The following is a 23,890-nucleotide window of genomic DNA, read 5'->3' as shown; positions in this document are numbered from 1 at the left end:
ACACAAAACATTTTTTGACAAGCCCTTTATTTAAAAATAAAAAATAGTGTTTACTGATGTAAATCCATCATCAATCATGCTGCCCACCACACCTGCCGACCCGAAAAAAAAAAAAAAAACCCTTTGCTCTCTGTGAACGCTTCATGCGGACTGCCTATTCGTGGTTTGATAGTTCTTATATAGGGAATGAGTGGGGCCACACCAGTGATGTCACCCGGAAGCCTCACCCCTCGCGACATCACCGACCCCGTATTTACCGCCCATGATGTCACGAGGGGCGGAACCACCCGGTGACATTACCGGTGTTGCCCCGCCCATTCCTTATATAAAAACTGTCAAACCGCGAATAGGCAGTCCGTGGGAAGCGTTCATCGAGAGCGGAGCTTTTTTTTCTTTCAGATCAGCAGGTGCGGTGGACGGCGTGATTGAAAATGGATTTACATCAGGGATCACTATTCTTTTATTTTGATTTTTGAATAAAGGACTTGTCAAAAACTGTCTTATGTGTTTATTTTTTTGTACTCTTTTTTGGTGAATGGGTAGGGGTAGGATGTACCTGATACCCATTCACATGAGGGGGGCAGGATCTGGGGGCCCCCTTGTTAAAAGGGGCTTCAGATTTCAATACACCCCCCCACCCACAGACCCTGACAACCACAGCCCAAAGTTGTCAGGAAGAGGCCCTTGTCAACATGGGGACAGGGTGCTCTGGGGTGGGGGGCAGAGCCCCCCTGGCCTAGAGTACCCCCCCTCATGTTGAGGGCATGTGGCCTGGTATGGTTAAGGAGGGGGGGCGCCCGCTCATCCCCCTTTCCTGACCTGCCAGACTGCATGCTCGGATGAGGGTCTGGTATTGATTTTGTGGGGGGGGGGGGGACTATGTGTTTTTTTTTTTTTTTTTGGGATGGGGTTCCCTTTAAAATCCATAGCAGACCTGAAGGGTCTGGTATGCAGGTTTTTTAGTTTTTATTTTTAATCTGCATTGCTGGGAGCCAACAATACATTACAGCGTTGAGTAAGTTTAAATTACTTTCTTTCCTTTAGAATCGTCAGTATTGCTCCAGCAGGTTCCATACATGGTACAGATGCACCACTTTACAGGCACATTAAGGGGACCCCCAGGCATGATATTTAAAAGGAATTTTTTATTTTTATTGTTTCACTTTAACCACTTAAGCCCCGGAGGATTTGGCTGCTAAAAGACCAGGGGGTATTTTGCGATTTTTTACCGCGTGACTTTAACGGACCATTGCGCGGTCGTACGATGCTGTACCTAAACGAATTTGATGTCCTTTTTTTCCCACAAACAGAGCTTTCTTTTGGTGGTATTTGATCACCTGTGCGATTTTTTGATCATGCGCTATAAACAAACAAAGAGCGTCAATTTTGCAAAAATAACAATATTTTTCACATTTTTTTATATGAAATTCCCCCCAAAAAATGTTAAAATCTAAATTTTTTAACATTTTCGGCCAATTTGTTTTATGCTACATATGTTTGGTAAAAAAAATCACAAAAAGCGTATTTTGATTGGTTTGCGCAAAAGTTATCGCGTTTACTAACAAAGGGAAAGATTTTTGTCGTTTTTGGTGTTTTTTTTTTAACGAGTAATGGCGGCGATCTGCGATTTTTTTTGCGGTACTGCGACATTGCGGAGGACAGATCGGACCCTTGACTGACATTTTTGACACTTTTGGGGTTACCAGTGACATTACTGCAGTAATCAGTGCTATACATATGCACTGTTACTGCAAAAATGACACTGGCAGGGAAGGGGTTAACTTTATTGGAGAGGGAGGGGTTAAGTGTGTCCTAGGGGCGTGATTCTAACTGTAAAGGGACATGGCTATTGGTGTAAAAACAAAGATCAATGGTCCTACATAGTAGAACCGTCTGATCTTCATTTTTACACCAGGGAGAATGACAGACGGCTTGTTTACATAAGCCGCCTGACTTTCTCCCTCCACCGGAGCGATCGTGAGTGACCGGTGGACGATCGGGTCCTCCGGTCACACGCACTGACTTGTCAGTGAACGAGCCGGGGCGGGCGCACACCTCGGCGGGCACGCGCCCGCCTGCAATTGGCTCACAAGTCAGTAACAGGCGAGTGTCGTACCCCTACGTCACTCTGCCTGGCCGGGGCTGACCGCCGCAGTATATAGTCGTGCGGCGGTCGGCAACCGGTTAAGCATCATTAAAATCACTGCTCCTGTAAAAAAAATTGTTTAAAAACATTATTTATTTATTATTATGGCAAAAACTTGCATTTAAAGCAGTAGTATCCCACTTTTTTTGACTTTTACCTACAGGTAAGCCTATAATAAGGCTTACCTGTAGGTACAATTAATATCTCCTAAACCAGCACGGTTTAAGAGATATTTGCAGTGCATGCAGCCGCTCACGAGAGCGGCGCATGCGTTCTGAAGGTCCGGCGGACCTTCAGCTTCCCTTGCTGGGAGCTTGCCGGGAAATCATCGCGGCTCCGGCCAATCACAGTGCCGGAGTCACCGAACCCGGAAGAGATGGCGAGGGATCATGGCAGCGCCCGCACCGATGTCCGGGGGTCCATGTCAGGCCTCGTTCTGAGGTAAGTAATACATAATGAGCTAGTATGCGATGCATACTAGCTCATTATGCCTTTGCCTTGCAGTTTTTTTTTTTTGTTAGTGTTTTTGGGTTTACAACCGCTTTAAGCCTTTAAAATGAGGACTTTTGATTTTCATGTTAGTGTCCCATAGACTTTAATAGAGTTTGCATGTTTGCTAGAACTTTTTCTGGATTTTATTTCTCTGCAAAGCAGAGAATACAATCCACCACTTCCCTTGGTGAAAGCACCTCACATAGTAAACACAAACACTGGCTAGGCACACATTTACCCTTTGGTCACCCTAGCTATATAACCCCTTCCCAGTCAGTGTCATTAGTACAGTAACAGTATAAAAATAAATAAATAAAAATTCCAGTATATACAGTATCTCATAGTTTGTAGATGCTATAACTTTTGTGCAAACCAATAAATATATGTTTATTGGGATTTTTTTTTTTTTTTACCAAAAATATGTTGGCCTAAATCTATGAGGAAATTAATTTTTTACCTTTTTTTTTATATGTTTTATAGTAGAAAGTAAAGAATATTGTTTTATTTTTTAAATTGTCTGTATTTTTTTGTTTATAGCACATAACATAGGAAATGCAGTTGTGATCAAATACCACCAAAAGAAAGTTCTATTTTTGAGAAAAGAAGGAAATCAACTTTCTTTGGGTACAGTGTCCGCACGACCGTGCAATTATCAGTTAGAATAATGCAGTGCCGTATCGCAAAAAATGGCCTGGTCATGAAGGAGGGGGCGGGGGGTGTAAATCTTCCAGAGGTCAAGCGGTTAAAATACATTGTTTATGTTTAAGAAATATACAATAGGTGATGTATACACTATAAGCCATGACAGTATCTGTCACTACTTTCAAGAGTTAACAGGGAATAACATAAAAAAAAAAAAAACATTTCATCGAATATCAGAAGCAGCACAGTATCTAAGTCCTGGTAAAACATATCAGATTGTTATCAGTGACTCGGCATTGCCAGTGTATTCTTCAGTGACCCCTATAAAACAACAGAAGCCCATTTCCACCTGCCCATGAATCACATTTTGCATTCTGTAAAATGTACAGGATGCTTTGTTCCCGTGCTGTGCTTGAAAGTGACATTCTTACAAACGGAAAGCTTCTCCTTTAGCAAATTAAGTAACCTTCACCTTAGACTTCCTGAAAATCTTTCAATTTCTATATGGTGCACTGGATGCTTAGCAGATAATACTTGACAAGTCAGGGAAGCTGTGAATTTCCAATCAAAGATTTCACTGTGAATATTTATGACGGGTTTAACTGTCCTCAGCCGCAGTGTTTGCTAGTTGATGTTCATGAGACGCTGACATGAGTTTGTGTTGATTACATCCTTACAAGTGAAGGGGGCTTTGGTAAACTGAATTACAACTACTTAGCCTGTAGATTAACCAGTCAGAGTGTTTGCAGTGAGTGCATAATCACTACAATTTTTGTAAGATTTGCAAGGCAGATAAAATGGGTTGAAGTAGACGTTAGGACTTTGCAGATTGCATTTAAATGCTTAATCTCAAGCAGACATCCTGTGGGATTATTACACTAGTTAGTGCAAGAAGATGTCCAGATACTGAGCCACCTAATCATCTGTAGAGGTCATTGAGGCGTTTCCAGACCAAATTCATCAACGTCAGCATGTGTCAGTTAACTTGACAATAACTCTGTCATTTACTTTAAAAACCTTACCAAAATACTTAAATTAAATACTAAATACTTAAATAACCTTTACCTAAATTATATTATGTTTTTGTTGTTAAATATAAGTAAACCCAATCACTAATATCTGGTATATGATTTTTTTTCCCCTCAAATATATTTTTTTATGTTTGCAATTTACAAACCTCAAACAAAAAAGGGTAGATTTACATAGCTTGTATCTAAACCACTACCAAAGTTTTACTGCATTGATATCATGCAATTTTAATCACATGAACATATATGTAAATAGGTACCTATTACCAATTTATTTATTTATAGTGGAAGCATGCATGAGAAATTTGGATTTAACTTTTAATACATTTCAAATAATCTGTATAGAAGATCTACAAAGACTAGGGTTGAGCGAACACCTAGATGTCCGTGTTCGACGGGTTCGGCCGAACTTTAAAAAAAAGTCCGGGTCCGTGTCCCGGACTTTTACCGAACTTTTCCCGGACACCGAACCCCATTGAAGTCAATGGGGACCCGAACTTTAAGGCACTAAAATGGCTCTAAAACACCAAAGGAAAGGGCTAGAGTGCTGCAAATGGCAGCAAAACGTAATTAAGAGCATGGCAAGTGCTCTGCAAACAAATGTGGATAGGGAAATAACTTAAAACAACAAAAAAAAACAGAAAAATAAAACAATGTTCTTCTTCATCTCTGAAGGACGAGGCCCATATGGAGTAGGAGGGAGGTTAAGGTGGTGGTGGATGTGGCGGTGACATAGGCGTGCGCACAGGGTGTGCTGGGTGTGCCTGGGCACACCCTAATCACCTAGGGCACATAGCATTGCCAGTGAGGAGATGGGAAAGATCTCCCTGGGACCTGCTCTGCTCTATTTCTCCTTGTCTACAGGTACATGGCCCCGATACATTACTCTCCCTGCTGGCAAACACATGCATGTGTATTTCAACTTTGGGGTGCACACCTTAATGCAATAGGCTGCGCACACCTATGGGCGGTGTAGGTGGAAGCGGCGGTGGAGGAGGACCAGGGCCGGATTAACAGCATCATGGGCTTGGTGCTGAGGATTTTGAAGGGCCTTAGGGCCGTGCCTTGCCATGCACCCAGAGGAGGAAGGGTGCAGCCATGCATGCCTAATTCAACATGGGATGCTGTCTCTGAAGCCCATAAACACATCCATGCATCGCCAACTGTCCCTCCTTGTCCGGCCTTCACGCTGTGTGGGGAGGTTCTGAGGGTGCTGCCTGGGGAAGCGAGCATAGAAGCCAGACTTCTGTGTTTACAAGTGACAGAAGAGCGGTAACAGTGAATATGGCCAACCCGGGGCCTATATAAAAGGTAGGGGCCTGGAGCTGCAGCTCCAATAGCCCCTACATTAATCTGGCCCTGAGGAGGAGGACGAGGTAGCCAACACTGCTTCTTTTCACAAATTTTAAATGAGGGTACACCCCAAAAGAGTGAGAAAGAGCAAAAATGGAACAATGGGTGGGTAAGGTCGGTATCCATTGCTATTCTGCATAAGGTACGGAAAAGTCCCGTGGGATCCATGCCTGGTTCATTTTAATGAACGTGAGCTTGTCCACATTGTCTCTGGACAGGCGGCTGCGCTTGTCTGTTATAACGCCCCCAGCCGTGCTAAATACCCGTTCAGATAATACACTGGCTGCAGGGCACGCCAGCACCTCCAAGGCGTAAAGGGCAAGCTCAGGCCATGTGCCCAATTTGGAGACCCAGAAGTTGAAGGGGGCAGACCCGTCATTCACTACATGTAGGCGTGTGCACACATACTGCTCCACCATGTTGGTAAAATGCTGCCTCCTGCTAAGACGTTCCATCTGAGCTGCTGGTGCTGCTGTTTGTTGTGGCGTGCTGACAAAGCTTTTCCACATTTCGGCCATGCTAACCCTGCCTTCTGAGGTGCTGGCGGTGCCCTGGTTGCGTTGGCGACCTCCTCCTCCTCCTCCTCTGCCTTGTGCTTCCACTGTGGCCCCGCTGTCAGATGGGAATGCCAGCAGCATGGCGTCTACCAGCGTGCGCTTGTACTCGCGCATCTTGCGATCGCGCTCCAGTGAGTGAATTAAGGACGGTACGTTGTCCTTGTAACGGGGATCCAGCAGCGTGGCCACCCAGTAATCAGCACAAGTTAGAATGTGGGCAACTCGGCGGTCGTTGTGGAGACACTGCAGCATGTAATCGCTCATGTGTGCCAGGCTGCCCAGAGGCAACGAAAGGCTGTCCTCTGTGGGAGGTGTATGGTCCGTGTCCTCTGTATCCCCCCAGCCACGCACCAGTGATGGCCATGAGCTGGCCTGGGTGCCACCCTGCTGTGAACATGGTTCCATCTCCTCCTCCAGCTCCTCCTCCTCCTCATCCTCCTCATCCTCCAGAACTGTGCCCCTGCTGGACAATTGCGTCCCTGGCGTTTGCGTGTGCAGGAACCCACCCTCGGAGCCCCTTGCGAATGACTGCCCTGAAAGCCTTGGAAATGTTACCTCTTCATCCTCCTCCTCCTCCTCATCCTGTGCCACATCCTCTTCCATCATCGCCCGAATTGTTTTTTCAAGGAGGCATAGAAGTGGGATAGTTAAGCTGAGAACGGCGTCATTGCCACTGGCCATGTTGGTGGAGTACTCAAAACAGCGCAACAAGGCACACAGGTCTCGCATGGAGGCCCAGTTAAATTAAATAGCGGAATAGAAAATATGATCCAAAAAAAGTGTATGTATATCACACGTACACAACCACACTAGGCCCCAATTACTATTGTTTGTACCCCTAAAAGGCTAGATGAGGAGTAGGGGGAGTATGGAACAGGCAGCACCCTCAAACCTTCAGAAGTATGAGATGAACCCCAACAACTTGGAAAGGTGGATCTCTCTCACACGTACCGACACAGACTATCCCGCAATTCAGTTGATCCTCAAAGGTTTTTATTGAATAGCGGAATAGGAAATATGATCAAAAAAAGTGTATGTATCTCGCACGTACACAACCACACTAGGCCCCAATTACTATTGTTTGTACCCCTAAAAGGCTAGATGAGGAGTAGGGGGGGTATGGAACAGGCAGCACCCTCAAACCTTCAGAAGTATGAGATGAACCCCAACAACTTGGAAAGGTGGATCTCTCTCACACGTACCGACACAGACTATCCCGCAATTCAATTGATCCTCAAAGGTTTTTATTGAATAGCGGAATAGGAAATATGATCAAAAAAAGTGTATGTATCTCGCACGTACACAACCACACTGGGCCCCAATTACTATTGTTTGTACCCCTAAAAGGCTAGATGAGGAGTAGGGGGGGTATGGAACAGGCAGCACCCTCAAACCTTCAGAAGTATGAGATGAACCCCAACAACTTGGAAAGGTGGATCTCTCTCACACGTACCGACACAGACTATCCCGCAATTCAATTGATCCTCAAAGGTTTTTATTGAATAGCGGAATAGGAAATATGATCAAAAAAAGTGTATGTATCTCGCACGTACACAACCACACTAGGCCCCAATTACTATTGTTTGTACCCCTAAAAGGCTAGATGAGGAGTAGGGGGGGTATGGAACAGGCAGCACCCTCAAACCTTCAGAAGTATGAGATGAACCCCAACAACTTGGAAAGGTGGATCTCTCTCACACGTACCGACACAGACTATCCCGCAATTCAATTGATCCTCAAAGGTTTTTATTGAATAGCGGAATAGGAAATATGATCAAAAAAAGTGTATGTATCTCGCACGTACACAACCACACTAGGCCCCAATTACTATTGTTTGTACCCCTAAAAGGCTAGATGAGGAGTAGGGGGGGTATGGAACAGGCAGCACCCTCAAACCTTCAGAAGTATGAGATGAACCCCAACAACTTGGAAAGGTGGATCTCTCTCACACGTACCAACACAGACTATCCCCCAATTTAACTGATCCCCAGAGGTTTTTGATTAAATAGTGGAATAGAAAATATGATCCCAAAAAAGTGTATGTATATCACACGTACACAACCACACTAGGCCCCAATTACTATTGTTTGTACCCCTAAAAGGCTAGGAGTAGGGGGAGTATGGAACAGGCAGCACCCTCAAACCTTCAGAAGTATGAGATGAACCCCAACAACTTGGAAAGGTGGATCTCTCTCACACGTACCAACACAGACTATCCCCCAATTTAACTGATCCCCAAAGGTTTTTGATTAAATAGCGGAATAGAAAATATGATCCCAAAAAAGTGTATGTATATCACACGTACACAACCACACTAGGCCCCAATTACTATTGTTTGTACCCCTAAAAGGCTAGGAGTAGGGGGAGTATGGAACAGGCAGCACCCTCAAACCTTCAGAAGTATGAGATGAACCCCAACAACTTGGAAAGGTGGATCTCTCTCACACGTACCAACACAGACTATCCCCCAATTTAACTGATCCCCAGAGGTTTTTGATTAAATAGCGGAATAGAAAATATGATCCCAAAAAAGTGTATGTATATCACACGTACACAACCACACTAGGCCCCAATTACTATTGTTTGTACCCCTAAAAGGCTAGGAGTAGGGGGAGTATGGAACAGGCAGCACCCTCAAACCTTCAGAAGTATGAGATGAACCCCAACAACTTGGAAAGGTGGATCTCTCTCACACGTACCAACACAGACTATCCCCCAATTTAACTGATCCCCAAAGGTTTTTGATTAAATAGCGGAATAGAAAATATGATCCCAAAAAAGTGTATGTATATCACACGTACACAACCACACTAGGCCCCAATTACTATTGTTTGTACCCCTAAAAGGCTAGGAGTAGGGGGAGTATGGAACAGGCAGCACCCTCAAACCTTCAGAAGTATGAGATGAACCTCAACAACTTGGAAAGGTGGATCTCTCTCACACGTACCAACACAGACTATCCCCCAATTTAACTGATCCCCAAAGGTTTTTGATTAAATAGCGGAATAGAAAATATGATCCCAAAAAAGTGTATGTATATCACACGTACACAACCACACTAGGCCCCAATTACTATTGTTTGTACCCCTAAAAGGCTAGGAGTAGGGGGAGTATGGAACAGGCAGCACCCTCAAACCTTCAGAAGTATGAGATGAACCCCAACAACTTGGAAAGGTGGATCTCTCTCACACGTACCAACACAGACTATCCCCCAATTTAACTGATCCCCAAAGGTTTTTGATTAAATAGCGGAATAGAAAATATGATCCCAAAAAAGTGTATGTATATCACACGTACACAACCACACTAGGCCCCAATTACTATTGTTTGTACCCCTAAAAGGCTAGATGAGGAGTAGGGGGAGTATGGAACAGGCAGCACCCTCAAACCTTCAGTATGAGATTGTGTTCACTGTACCCCACAAAGATTGAGTTCACTGCACCCCACAATGATTGTGTTCACTGCACCCCACAAAGATTGTGTTCACTGCACCTCACAAAGATTGTGTTCACTGTACCCCCCAAAGATTGTGTTCACTGCACCCCACAAAGATTCTGTTCACTGTACCCCACAAAGATTGTGTTCACTGCACCCCAAAAAGATTGTGTTCACTGCACCCCAAAAAGGATGTTGTTCACTGCACCCCAAAAAGGATGTTGTTCACTCCACCCCAAAAAGATTGTGTTCACTGCACCCCACAAAGATTGTGTTCACTGCACCCCAAAAAGATTGTGTTCACTGCACCCCAAAAATGATTTTGTTCACTGCACCCCAAAAAGGATTTTGTTCACTGCACCCCAAAAAGGATGTTGTTCACTCCACCCCAAAAAGATTGTGTTCACTGCACCCCAAAAAGATTGTGTTCACTGCACCCCACAAAGGATTTTGTTCACTGCACCCCAAAAAGATTGTGTTCACTGCACCCCAAAAAGGATGTTGTTCACTGCACCCCAAAAAGGATTTTGTTCACTGCACCCCAAAAAGATTGTGTTCACTGCACCCCACAAAGGATTTTGTTCACTGCACCCCACAAAGATTGTGTTCACTGCACACCAAAAAGGATTGTGTTCACTGCACCCCAAAAAGATTTTGTTCACTGCACCCCAAAAAGATTGTGTTCACTGCAGCTCAAAAAGATTGTGTTCACTGCAGCCCAAAAAGATTGTGTTCACTGCAGCCCAAAAAGATTGTGTTCACTGCAGCCCAAAAAGATTGTGTTCACTGCAGCCCAAAAAGATTGTGTTCACTGCAGCTCACACACAGAAAAATGGATGTGGATCACTGACACCTGCCTATCTCCAATCCCACACCACACAGCAATATCGATTGTAGTTTGTAGAACACAGTTTCCCTAAAATTCAGCAGACTCTGTCCCTAACAGGATTGAGAAGAGATCGTAGATCAGGATTGAGTGCAGACCCCACCCCCCACACAGCAATATCGATTGTAGTTTGTAGAAGACACTGACCCTATATAATTCAGCAGACTCTATCCCTAAAATGCCTACAACTCGCCCTGCCTAAACACTCCGACCTGTCCCTCAATTCTATCCGGACACAAATGGTTTTTTCCTGCCTATCTTTCCCTAATCAGCAGCCAGCACGTTGATGTGTGCTCTGTCCCTGAATCTAAGCAGCATAATGACGCCGCTGCGGCTGCCTCGAACTTATAAAGACTTGGTCACATGCTTCAGACGGCCAATCACAGCTACTGAGACATTTGCAGGCATGGCTGGGATGGCTTAAGGCACACCAGTTAAACGATTGTTGATTGGCTGTTGAAAGCCCGCCATGAAAAGAGCGCCAAAGCATGCAAAACCCGGAAATAAAACGACCGAACACGGATTTTTACCCGAACATACAGTAAAGTGTCCGTGTCCGTGTTCGGGTACAAAAAATCCAATTATTCGGTACGAACACGAATAATACAGTCCGTGTTCGCTCAACACTAACAAAGACATATAGAACAAGCAAAAAAAAGAACAAAGAATGAAAACAGAAATAAAATAAAAGAACATAAAGACAACGAAACATTCTTTATATTAGTAATAATATAAAGTAATAGTAACAGTTGTTTGTTGGTAGTATTGTGGTTCACTATTTTGAAGATCCTTAGAATTTCTGCAGACACTTTGTTGAGAAAAATAGTTTTCTATGTTTTAACATGTTAAAGGCTAAATTCACCTTTTCATAAAAAAAATAAAAAGGTAAACTAGCTTACAACACCTTTGCCAATCCCCCAGTCCCCAGTGCAATTATCTAGTATGATCTCCTTCTTACACTGCTCACCCCACCAGGTGTAATAGTCTGCACACGTGAAAATTTTACTAAACTGCCCTGAATACTGTGTAACACAACAATGCATGCAATGGGGAGCTGGCATTGGTCAGAGCACACATATGAAATTTCTAAACAATAGAAATCTCCTTTCAGCCTTTTTTCTGGAAAGGCATCCTAGAAGAAAAAATATCTTCATTGTTCATTGTCTTATTGGTCAGTGTGGCCAAGGACAGCTCCAAATTGCAATATGATTCTACACAGCCTAAGGAGCTGTTTAGTAAAATTTTCACCAATGGGGTTAGTGTCAAGAGAAAGTGATCATAATAGTTCAGTGCAGATGGGACTGGGGAAGGGTGCTGTGAGCCAGTTCACCTGTTAATTTATTTTTTTTGAAAAGGTGAATTTAGCCTTTGATGTAAGTTAAACCCTTTCTTAGCATTTTTTTATCCAAAGTTTTCGTTTCAATATTTTTATTGAGTTTTTCATATCAAAACAAAACAAACAGGGGAATACAAGAACATCAACATGGCAGTCATTGTAATGACAAGGTACAATAAAGATGGTAAGCTTAGTTCTTGTTCCAGGATATACAGTATACTATGAAAATGAACAACAATAATAATATCAGGCGCTAGGTGAGGCTGCAGAAGAAGTGTGATGCACTTCCACGGGCACCCCAAATGGGATCTAACTGTGCCCGAGGGGAAAGGATGACATCACTTGGCTTATGTTGCTTATCTATGGTAGTCGTATGTGCAGTGAGAGATAGGTGCGATTAATTTAAATTGCCAACTTATAGGTAGGTATGTCCATCCGATCTAATAGTGGAGAGCAAATAGCTATTCATTTAGAAAAGTTGCTGTACCAGTCCGTCCATGAAGACCAAAGATGTATTTCACGTAGTAGTGAGCGTTTGTCTGGGGTGGATAGCATTTCATAAGTGTGGAGCGTTTGAGCCATGTTTATCACATCCATTAATTACCTTTCGTAGTGACAAGGGGATAGTGTTGACATTAAGGCTTAGCAAAGCAAGGTCAGGAGAGGGAGTCAGGGAAAGTTTGATTACCTCATTCAATAACGTGAAGACTTCTTCCTAGAAGCCTACTAGTCGGGGGCAATCCCAGAGGATGTGGATTAGTGTGTCACATTCTCCACATTTCCTCCAGCATTCCGGGTCTGTCTGGTTTACGGAATTTGTTCATGATAGAAGGTGTAAGATACCATCTTTGCACTATTCTCTGGTTTAGTTCCCAGAGGGCAGAGCAGAGGGTTGACTTGTATGTAGAGGTGAGCGCCGCTTCCCATTGAGTCGAAGAGTATGTGTTGTTTAGGTTAGACTCCCATTTGAGCATGATGGGCGTTTTGCTAAAGGTTGCCTTTTCCCCTAAAAGATTCCTTTTTTGTAGGGCATGGCTGGACTTAAGTAGTTTAAGGCCCTGGTTGGGATTTCAGTTAGTATACGGGGGTTGTGTTTAATGCAGTTTGTTATTTGCATGTATCAGTAGAGGTCAGAGTTGGCGAGGTTGAGTTCTGAGTGGAGTTGATCAAAGGGTTTGAGGCTTGCAAAACCTGCAAAAAGTGAGTTAAAGGTGTTAATAGTGTGTGACTCCCAGTTGGAGAAGCTTAAATCAGGTATTAGGTACTTTAAAAGTTTGATAGCAAGGGAAAGAGGGGCCCTTGGGGTTTCTGTCCATTTATGGTTAATAATCCCCCGCCACGCCTGTAGGGTGGCGATGATGGCTGGGGGATAGTGTTTGGGGATAAGAAATTTAGGGTGGATGCTATGCAACCAGAGCTTTAGGTCATTGCAGAGTACTGCTTCTTGTTCAATTTCTTTCCATAAAGAGGAGGAAGAAGGGTTGAACCAATCTTTGTGTTGTGCTAGGAGAGTGGCATGGTAGTAGTCCATTATATTGGTGAAGTCTTAGCCCCCTTTATTTCCGTTTTTTTATTAGGGTGGTAAAGGTGCATCTGTTTTTTTCACCTTCAAACATAACTATTGAGGATGCGTTGGAGGGACCCGAGAAAAGATTTGGGGATAGGTATTGGTAGGGTTTCTAAACAGATACATCAACTTTGCGAGGGTAGACATTTTGAACGCTGACAATCTTCCTAGCCAGGAGAATTCAAATTTATCTAAAGAGTTTAATTCTTGAATAAATTGTTGTTTAAAGGGTAAAAAATTGGCCTTGAAAATATTTTTTGAGCTACTTGTGAGTTTTATTCCTAGGTAGTCAAGGTTGGAGTCAGCCCAATGGTAAAGGAGGGAGAGTTCTAATAGGTTACGTGTGATCACATCAATGCCCATGTTCAGAATATGTTATTTTTGAGTAGTTTATCTTATAATAGGAGATTTTTTCCAAAGTCAATGAGGGTTTTTTGTAAGTGTGGTAGTGATAAGAGTGGGTTCGAGATAAGGATGAGATTGTCTGCAAATAAGCTTATTTTATGGTGTGTTTTCCCTATGGTGATCCCTGTGATAGAGGCATTGGATCTAATATGAGTTGCTAGTGGTTCCATCACTAGGTTGAATAGCAATGGCGATAAGGGGCAGCCCTGCCTTGTGCCGTTAGTAATGTTGATGGGGCGTGATAGCATCCCGTCTTTGTATACTTGAGCACTAGGTCTAGAATATAGTGCCAGAATGGCTGTTAGTATGTGGCCCGTGAATCCAAATCTGGAAAGTGTTGCTTTCAGGTAGTCCCAGTTGACTCTGTTGAATGCCTTCTCCGCATCTAAAGGGAAAAGAAGAGAAGGCGTTCGAGTCACCTCCTAGTAAAGCCTGTTTGATCACTATATATTAGGGAGGGAAGCACTTCCATTAATCTTGTTGCTATAATTTTCGCATAGATTTTCAGGTCCCTGTTAAATAAGGAGATACATAAAATACTGCAGGCTCTCGCGCTTATGAACTAGATCCTGCTCCAATCTAGTGACATAATGAAGCAAACAAATCTGAAAGTGCTGTGGCTTAAAAAATAAATGTGTAAACAAAAGTGAAATAGAACTCCCACTAGCCGCGCACATATATATTCAACCCAAACATAGTGACATGTGTAAAGATATTAATTAATTTAAACAAACAGTGCACCATAAACAATCAAATAATGTAATGTGAATAAACCAAAAATATTCATATACACTGAAAATAAAACATATTAGTGATTGAAAAAAGTTGGGACTTTGAATGAGGGACATGACAAGGCTGGTAGGAATATAAATTACACATTTAATGATACATAAAAGTATGAAAACATGACATGTTACAGAATACTGTATAAAAAAGTGAAAAAAGGTTTGTATTACTCGCGCCTAGGTGCAAATAAAATTATTATCTGTGGGAAGCTGCAAAGTAATCAGGTGCACTATATGATAGTGATCTAAGAATGTGTGAAAAAGAAAAAATACTGCGCTACCCTATTTAATCTGATTAAACAGCTCAATATATGTGTTGATCAATGGTATAAATATTATATAAATATTATATTAAATATTATTACATATAGTTGATGTTATTAAATTATATAGTGAATAAATATATATATATGTAGTGAGTGGAAAAAGGATGAGTATGGATCACTCCAATATACTCAAATACATAAAGTGCAATGTGAACCCATACAAAATATGTGCAAACAACAATAATATAGCAAAAATAGATACAATTTATAATAAATAGTGACAGTCCATGAAAAACGTGACTATAGTGCAAAAGTGCTTAATAAAAGTCTCTTTCGTGCAATATGCAATCGGTGGTGACTCCTGTGACCCTCTGTTTCATCCTTCAGTGCTCAAAGGTAAGGTAGCCCACTTACCAGATGTAGTGGATTCTTATGGCATACGCCAAAAAGAATCTATACTCGCTTGTGTGTTTCTCCTTATATCAGATGATCCGGTTCCGTGTTGAGCCCATATACACTCGGGATAAACAAAAAAAGGAAATGCTCCTCATAGTGTAAAAAGGTAACGACCTTTATTTTCACTCGAACACATTATAAAACACACTCTTCATGTTAAAACATCCGGTAAAAGTCCATAAAAAACACTCTGGTAAAACTCCAAATACTGTATAAACACTGTGCAAACTCGCAAGAAAAAACGGTGAAGGGTCACAGCAAAAAGAGGTACCCGTTTAGGGGTCAGCTAGTAGAATAGTATACCGCTACTGAGCTCCTGTATTGCCTCGCGGCACGGTGTGACAGGACGCTGGTGGTTCTCCGCTGTTTGCGCCGTACCCGGAAGTGGTGAAACCTGCGTGCGGTCCAGCAATGGCTCAGAACGAGGCAGCGTGCGTACCAACTTGACGCGTTTCGTCAGAGATGTGACGTCTTCGGAAGTGGTACGTGCGCTGCGTGTCAGCTTGGTTTTATGCGGAAGGATTCGATTGAACCCGCCTTCTCTCCCGCCTTGATTATATCCTTAATTTATGCAAACCGGAAGCAATTCATTGTGTCCGTAATCATATCTCTATGTGCATATTATTCTTATTATTCAATGTAATTGGATGCAAAAAAAACGTTGGATATGGACCGACTACGATTCGTTATATTCTCCCCAAAAACCGTTGCGTTAATATTTCATGACCATTTTCTTTCCTTTTAGTGATGGCCTGTGTTAGTCTTATTCTATAGTATAGATAGGATGTGGAAATCAATCAATTACTTCCGTGTAGAACATAACCGATTTTTTTATAGTTACATTTCTAGTTAGTGAATTTTCCCTTTTGCCTCATCAATAATACATTCTGTGGGTGTTATAAATATGAATATATCATCATTATCAGATCTACATATTTTACAGCATTTTTCAGTATATTATGACCTTAAATAAATAAATAAATTTCCGTTATATGATTACCTAATTTTATCAATAATTAGTTCACTCAATAATAGAGGAAAATATTGATAAAAATGTATTATAATTAATAAATATAATATATAAAAATTCCTTTGCAATAATCAATATAATTAAACATTAAAGAAACATTAAAAAACATTAAAAACCCCTTGTTCATGTGTTAAAAATTTGATATAAAACAATTAATGTCTAAATCTTTGTTCATTCCACCAGGTTGTAAAGTGCCTAGTTCACATATCCAAAAAGTATCGTTTTTGGATATGGCAATTTTTCTATCTCCTCCCCTCCAATGTGGGTCTACCATATCTATACCGCAAAACTGTAGTAGTGAGGGGTCCCTATTGTGATGGGTCCTAAAGTGCATAGAGAGGCTATGTTTTTTATACCCCCTCTTGATGTTGCCAAGATGTTCCCCTATTCTGATACTCAATTTTCTGGTGGTGCGGCCTACATATTGTAGACCGCATGGGCATGTGGCCAGGCACGTAACGTGGGTACTTGAACATGTAATTAATTTTTTGATTTCATATTCCTTAGAAGTAACATGGGATATAAAGGAAGTTTGTTTTCTAGCTTTCATTCTTACTGTGTTGCAAGCCTTGCATTTTTTGCATGCATAAAAACCTTTGAAATCCAAAAAGGTTGACACCATCCTCTTTGGTGGGTCAGGAATGTTGTGAGCTAGCCTATCTTTTAAATTAGGCACTCTACGGTATATAAATTGTGGCTTGGGTGGTAGTATAGTTTTTAAGGTATTATCTCTCATGAGTATGTGCCAATGTTGTTTAAACACTTTTTCTACCTGTCTGTAATTTCTATGATATTGTGTGATGAAAGCTAAATTAAAGTGACTGGTGCTTTGGTCATTATTCTTATTTTTGTCTTGCAATAAGATATTTCTATCCTTATTTTTTACTTGATTTCGTAATGTGATTCATTTTTGTGTGTCATATCCTTTGTCTGAAAATCTTTCTATGAGGATGTTGGTCTGCTCAACATAATCTCTATCATCCCTACAATTTCTCCTCATTCGCAACATCTGACCCTTTGGGATTCCCTCAATCCATCTGGGGTGATGACAACTGTGGGTGGGTATGTATCCATTGCGGTCTGTACTCTTAAAAAAGGTTTTTGTGTAAAATTTACCCTCTCTGATGTTAATAGTCAAATCTAAAAAATGTACTTCCTTTTTGTCATATGTCCCAGTAAAACTTATCTTATAGTTGTTAATATTCATGTTTTCCATAAAAACTTTTAAAGTCTCCTCTGTTCCGGACTACACAATAAAAATATCGTCAATATATCTCTTGTAAATTAAAAGGTTCTGATTGGTTGTATGAAATACTTCTTCGTGTTCCCATTTACTTAAAAATATATTGGCAACACTGGGGGCATATTTTGCCCCCATGGCCACGCCTCTGTGTTGTCTATAATATTGTCCTTCATGCCAGAAATAATTACTTCCCATGGCCAGATCTAACATTTCTCCCATTAATGTTAGTTGTTCTGATTTTAAATCTGTTTTTTCTTTTAAGGCCCACATTATGGCTCGTAATGCGTCTGTCTGATCTATATTTGTATACAGCGACTCAACGTCAACTGTAGCCATGATCAGGTTCGGAGTGCACTGTATAACCAAAGATGTATAAGAGCTGAGAAGTGGTCTCCAAATCCAAATTGATAAAAACCAACATGACAAAATTCCATGGAGTAGTAGAGTTATAAAAACACTTGATAATATAATCGTTGCATTAACAGGCTCAACGCGTTTCATGGACCGAGTTCGCCACTTCATCAGGAGCAGGTGTGTGATGAATATCTGCAGAAAATATATGTATATAGGAAATTGCAAGCATGATGAATTAAATACAAATTGGGAAGGGGAGGGAGGGGGGGACGAAGCACCCACATTCTTCAAACTTAAAATGCAGCTCAGGTTGTTTGTGGCATTGGAGGTAGGACATGACCATAGGTATCCCTGCCAGGAACTGAGGGAGCACAAACCGGGCGGGCAAGGCAGAGCACGCCGCACACAGGGGTAGTGTGGGCTTGAGATGATAAGGTGAATAGTATTGCATGTAGCAGTGTAAAGGCCTTATGGGCCAACCATACAGTAGTCAAGTCAGACACAGAGCCCACATTGTTATGGAAATGTTTTTCTATTTGCTTCTCTAGGAGACCTGCATAGGGAGAGCTCTTCATAACAAAGGTGCTAGCTCTCCATATCTTGTTAGGAGGTGAGGATGTTGAGAAGAACACGGTGATGCTGGTCGGGGCGTGATCCGACCATGTTATCGTGTCAATGTTAGACCTGCACACTCGTTGTAATAACCATTTGTCCACAAGGAAGTAATCTATGCGAGTGTATGTGTTATAAACAGCCAAAAAGTAGGTGTATTCCCATTCGGTAGGGTGAAGGCACCTCCACACATAATAGAGATCGTTGGCTAGGATGAATTTAGACAGATTGTGATAGTGTATGAGATGTACTTTGGACGTATCCAGACTTGCATCAGGGACTATGTTAAAGTCTCCGGTGATTAGTAAGTGACCTTTTCTTACACATTGGATTCTTCTAATGAGTTGGTTAAGAAAGTGGGTCGGCCTTTTGTTTGGAGCATATATTGTCACTAATGTAAATGTTAGATTATTAATAGAGCAAAAGAGGATGAGAAATCTTCCCATTGGGTCAGGAATAGCTTCATGCAGTTGAAATGAGAACGCTTTGTAAATGGTGATGAGTACTCCATTAATCTTTTTGGAAAACATGGGGATAGTCTTTATGTGAGCATGGAGGGAATGCAGACTCTTTGAAGCGTGTCTCTTGTACACACAGTATAGAACATGAGAGTGCCTTAGCTGCTCGCCAGAGGGCTGCCCTTTTAGCAGAGTGGTTCAAACCATTAACATTGAGAGTGATAATCTTAAGATCCATGGGGGAAGGATGTAGTGCTTGTTTTGGTACTCACAGTTTGGTCTATGAAGTTCACTGGATCCGTGGACTTGAGAAGCAGGTGGTGCTGAATGTTGAGTTGACTGAACAGTTGTTGCTGGTGAGCTGAGTGTGCTATATAGACAATCGGATGGACTATAAATCTGTGGGAAAGAACAACACAAACTGAATAAACGAACAAAAGGTGAAAATGGAATGCAACTGCCTGAGGCATGGTGTTGCTGCAGCGTGTGGGTGGGGGGAACAATTCAATTGACCAAAACTGAAGTGCAGGTGCTCCAATCCGGGGGGTAGAACTTTGTTTTGGTGGCCATGAAGCGGCTTGGGCTTTAATGTTTGCGACGGTGGCGAAATTGGTCTTTGGTGGTTTGGCAGGAGGGTAGTAATCTGCCAGGTGTTTGGTGGGGGGCAGGAGCTGGGGAAGGATCCAGAATGATGCCCCATGTATAAAGAAGCGTCATACCTCCCTCTAGTGATGAAACTGAGTGCGAGGACCCATCACCAGTTTAGAAGGATGTCTCCATTTGTAGTCGATTTTATGGTTTCAGAGAGCCTTTGTGATAATAACCAGCTGGTGCCTTGTGTCCAGGGTGTGTTTGGACAGGTCAGCAAAAATTTGGATGCCGTTGTATGGGCTTGGTAGGGAGCTGAGGTTGCGAGATGAGTAGAGAATCTTCTCTTTGTTATGATAGAAATTAATCTGCATGATTACATCACAGAGGACCGTGTTTGAGAGGTATGAGGGTTTTTGGAATGCTGTGTATGTGATCGATAGTCAATTCTATTGAAGGTGTTTCAGGTAGTATAGACTTGAAAAGTTTGGTTGCATAATTTTTGAGATCAGCTGATTGAACTGACTCAGGGACCCCCCTTAACGTGAGATTATTGTGCCTAGAGCGATCTTCTAGGTCCGCTAATTTGGCCTTGAACCATTTTATGTCCTCCGTGCCCTCGTCATATGCTTTAACTAAATAATTAATGTTTGTGGTCATTTCATTCATGGACTGCTCAATATAGTGCACTCTAGAGCCCAGGAAGTGGATTTCAGTACTAAATTGGTGGGATATTTTGGAGAATTCTGATTGTAGGGACTGGTGTAAGGGCAGTAGCATGTCCTTAAAGAGAGTGTCCATTAATGGTTGATTGGATGTTGGGAAGGATGCAATGGGGGATTATGCAGGCAGGTCTGGTGTAAAGATGTGTTCCCCTTTGCTTACCTCTGCATTGAATGTGGATTCATCCAGATGCATTTGGGTTTTGGCAGGGCTGCCTAGAGCAGGGCTAGCTGGAGGAGAGGTAGAGAGGAAGCCCTGAGGACTTCCGTGGAGCCCCGTGGAGTCATCTGGTAGATCAATGTAATGTCCCTCCCCGCTGAAAGGAGAAGCGAGGGCCGCGACGCCGCCACAATTTTGGCTGCCTTCTCATGCAGGCTGATGGAAGAAGGCAGTCAATTTTTTTGGCTCCCTTTCTTCTTTTCCTTTGGGCGACATCATCTGCAGGTTCTGTGGTATTTCCCCCGCTTGACAGGAGCCAATTCACCACTCAGTAGCTTTGTTGGTTGCAGAGAAACCCACCCTGGTGGAGTCGAAACTCTGTGCTCAGGCTGGCATTCAGCTCACACGTCAGCCACACCCCCCCCCCCCTTAAACCGAAGTTTTCATTAAAATAATATCTGATGACACTGCAATGAAGGTATTTGTACAGGCATCTCCTATTATAGGTTGACATTGCACTGTCACTGTCACCCAATTGTGCAATTTTTTTAGCAAATTAAATGTCAATCTGTTAGGTTTTGTATGTTCTTTAAGGACATACAAGGCTTTTATTTTGTATGCTTTTTAATAAATACTGAAACTTTTTTATTATAGGTTGACAAATTAACAAAAGTGTGGAAAAAATTGTTATAGTTCTATGGTGTTAAAGCTGTTAGGGTCGATGAATTAAGACCAAATATGATGTGCAGTGGTTATAGCTTAGGGTACAGAAGGGTTAGAACATTGTTTAGGTTTTTTTCATGTATTATTTTCTGACTTTTTACTAGAAAGCTTTTCTTTTACTCCCTGTCCTGGTGACAGCAGTCGCAGACAGAATAAAAGGGTAAATTCTGAAACAAAGGGACCAGTGAAAGAAATAAGGAGAAATCTCGCCATGAGGACTAAAACTCTAAGTGTTAGCACAGCCAAATATGCTCTAAGAACACCTTGAGAATTCTGCCAACCGCCAATGTTTTATAACAGGCCTACCTAATTTATGCAGCCCAGGCAGCACTCATACTCAGCTTCACACCAGCTCTAACCTCAACACTCTACTATATTCCTCTAGTTACAGTTTTCAGTGGAAACCTTCTTGAAAAGGATTTGAACACCTATGCATTTTACTTTGGAAAAAAATTCCTTCAACTACAATATCATTTGAAGAGCCTTGCTGCCTTAACGGTATCTGCATTTAATAGAAGTATCTCACAGAGTTCTTATTACTCTGCAATTTCAGGAAATTAATCTGATCCGAGCTTTGAAGTCATGAGTACAAAGCTTTTTATGCAAGTAGCAGAAAAAAGCGAAGTTTTATTCCTGTCGCAAAATATTGTCCAGCCACATATGGTACTGTAGTTTAAATCCAGCAGTTTCCACAATTGCTGAATTACCTAATAAAAAAGTAATGTTTTTAGGAGAGCATGCCAAAGTCACCAGCTATATATTTTTGCATCTATAAAAATGCAAGAGAGAGATAAGGCTGGGAAGTGTGTTAATCTTGAAAAGCTTGCTTTAAACTGCTTGAGAAATGCATTATTGTAGGTTTCTTCAGAAATCCCCAATAATCCTGGAAGATTTTCTGTTCTAGTGATTAATGTCATTCAAATGCAAATAAATTATGCATATGTACATTGTCTTTTTATTGTCATTAATGACAGGGAACTATTAAGATAGCGTAAAAAAAAGAGATAATGAGCCCTGACCTTATGCACTGTTTCCCAGAATTCACTGCTCAGTGGTTATTTTTAGGTTTGTATTAGCTACAGAAAATATTGGTTGTACTCATCTTTAGTGTAAAAATTCCCCTACTGTAAAGTAAATCAAACAGTGTTCCCATTTTCAGTAGATATTTTCAGGGAGATTGTGCCAGTCTGTATAGCTGGAAATGAGCTCAAGAACCTTGTCCAGGCTATTTAACCACTTCACTTCCAGAAGGTTTTACCCCCTACGTAACCGTACACTGCATTGCTTAAACTGACGATTGTACCCAAAAATATTGTTGCTTTTTTTTCCCCACAAATAGAGCTTTATTTTGGTGGTATTTGATCATCTCTGTGTTTTTTATTTTTTGCGCTATAAACTAATATATATATATATATATATATATATATATATATATATATATATATTTATTTATTTATTTATTTATTTTTTTATTTTTCAAAATTGTGGTTCTTTTTTTCTTTCTGCTATAAAACATTCCCAATAAAAAAAAAAAAAAAAAATCATCAATTTAGGCTAATATGTATTCTGCTACATATTTTTGGTAAACAAAAATCCTAATAAGTGTATATTGATTGGTTTGCGCAATAGTTATAGCGTCTACAAACTATGGGATAGATTTATGGACTTATTTTTTTATTTTATTGTTTTTACTAGTAATGGTGGCGATCAGCCATTTTTAGCAGGACTGCAACATTGCGGCGGTCAAATCTGACAAGTGACAATTTTTGGGGACCAGTGACACCAATACAGTGATCAGTACTAAAAAAATGCACCATTACTGTATAAATCACACTGGCAGGGAAGGGGTTAACATGAGGGGTGATCAAGGTTTTAGATGTGCTCCTAGGGAGTGCTTTCTATCTGTAGGGGGAGTGGATGCTCTAGAGGAAAAGAGAGATCTGATTTTCAGCTGAAACACAAGATCTCTCATTTACTCCCTGACAGAACAGTAGTCTTCCTTGCTTACATAGGCAGACCACCATTCTTTCATTCCTCCGAATAATCGGAGGGTCTTGGCGGCCTTCGTGGCCACCAGACCTGCTGATTGACTTCAGCTGCATGCCTCCCTACATCTTGTGTGCAAAATCAGATACATGCACTTGATTTTGTGCAGCCGGCCGCCCAGCCACAGTATACATGCGGTGGGATGTCCGGGAACTGGTTAAACTGAGTTCTGTCAGGCCTCAGTCCTGAAAGGTCTTTAAGTACTTCTGTAACCTTTTATTCCTGCATTCTGACTTTGATTGATTCCTGTTACTGACCTGACTTATTCTTTGATCCTTCTTTACTCCTCTGTTCAACTGTTCCTGTACTGACCCTGGCGTGTTTTAACAACTGTGTTTCCTGCCTGACCCCCTGGTACCTCAGTGTCTGCAAGTTACTGATCTGGCCTGTTTCTAACCTTGTCTCTGCTCACTGACTTGGCACTGCACAACCTGCCTGTTGCTGACTTTGACCTGAGCTCCTCTCACTGGTGTACTACTATTCCTCTTCACTTGAAACCCTCTGATGACTATGTTCTCAAAGTTCCTGTGTTGTCAACATCACCAGCTGGCACTCAAGTCATCCAGTTGTCCCTACACTCCCTGTCTCCCTATTCAGAGG

Source organism: Pelophylax lessonae, assembly GCF_965119305.1.
Source record: "Pelophylax lessonae genome assembly, chromosome: 4".
Taxonomy (NCBI): domain Eukaryota; kingdom Metazoa; phylum Chordata; class Amphibia; order Anura; family Ranidae; genus Pelophylax; species Pelophylax lessonae.
This window is presented reverse-complemented; position numbering follows the sequence as displayed.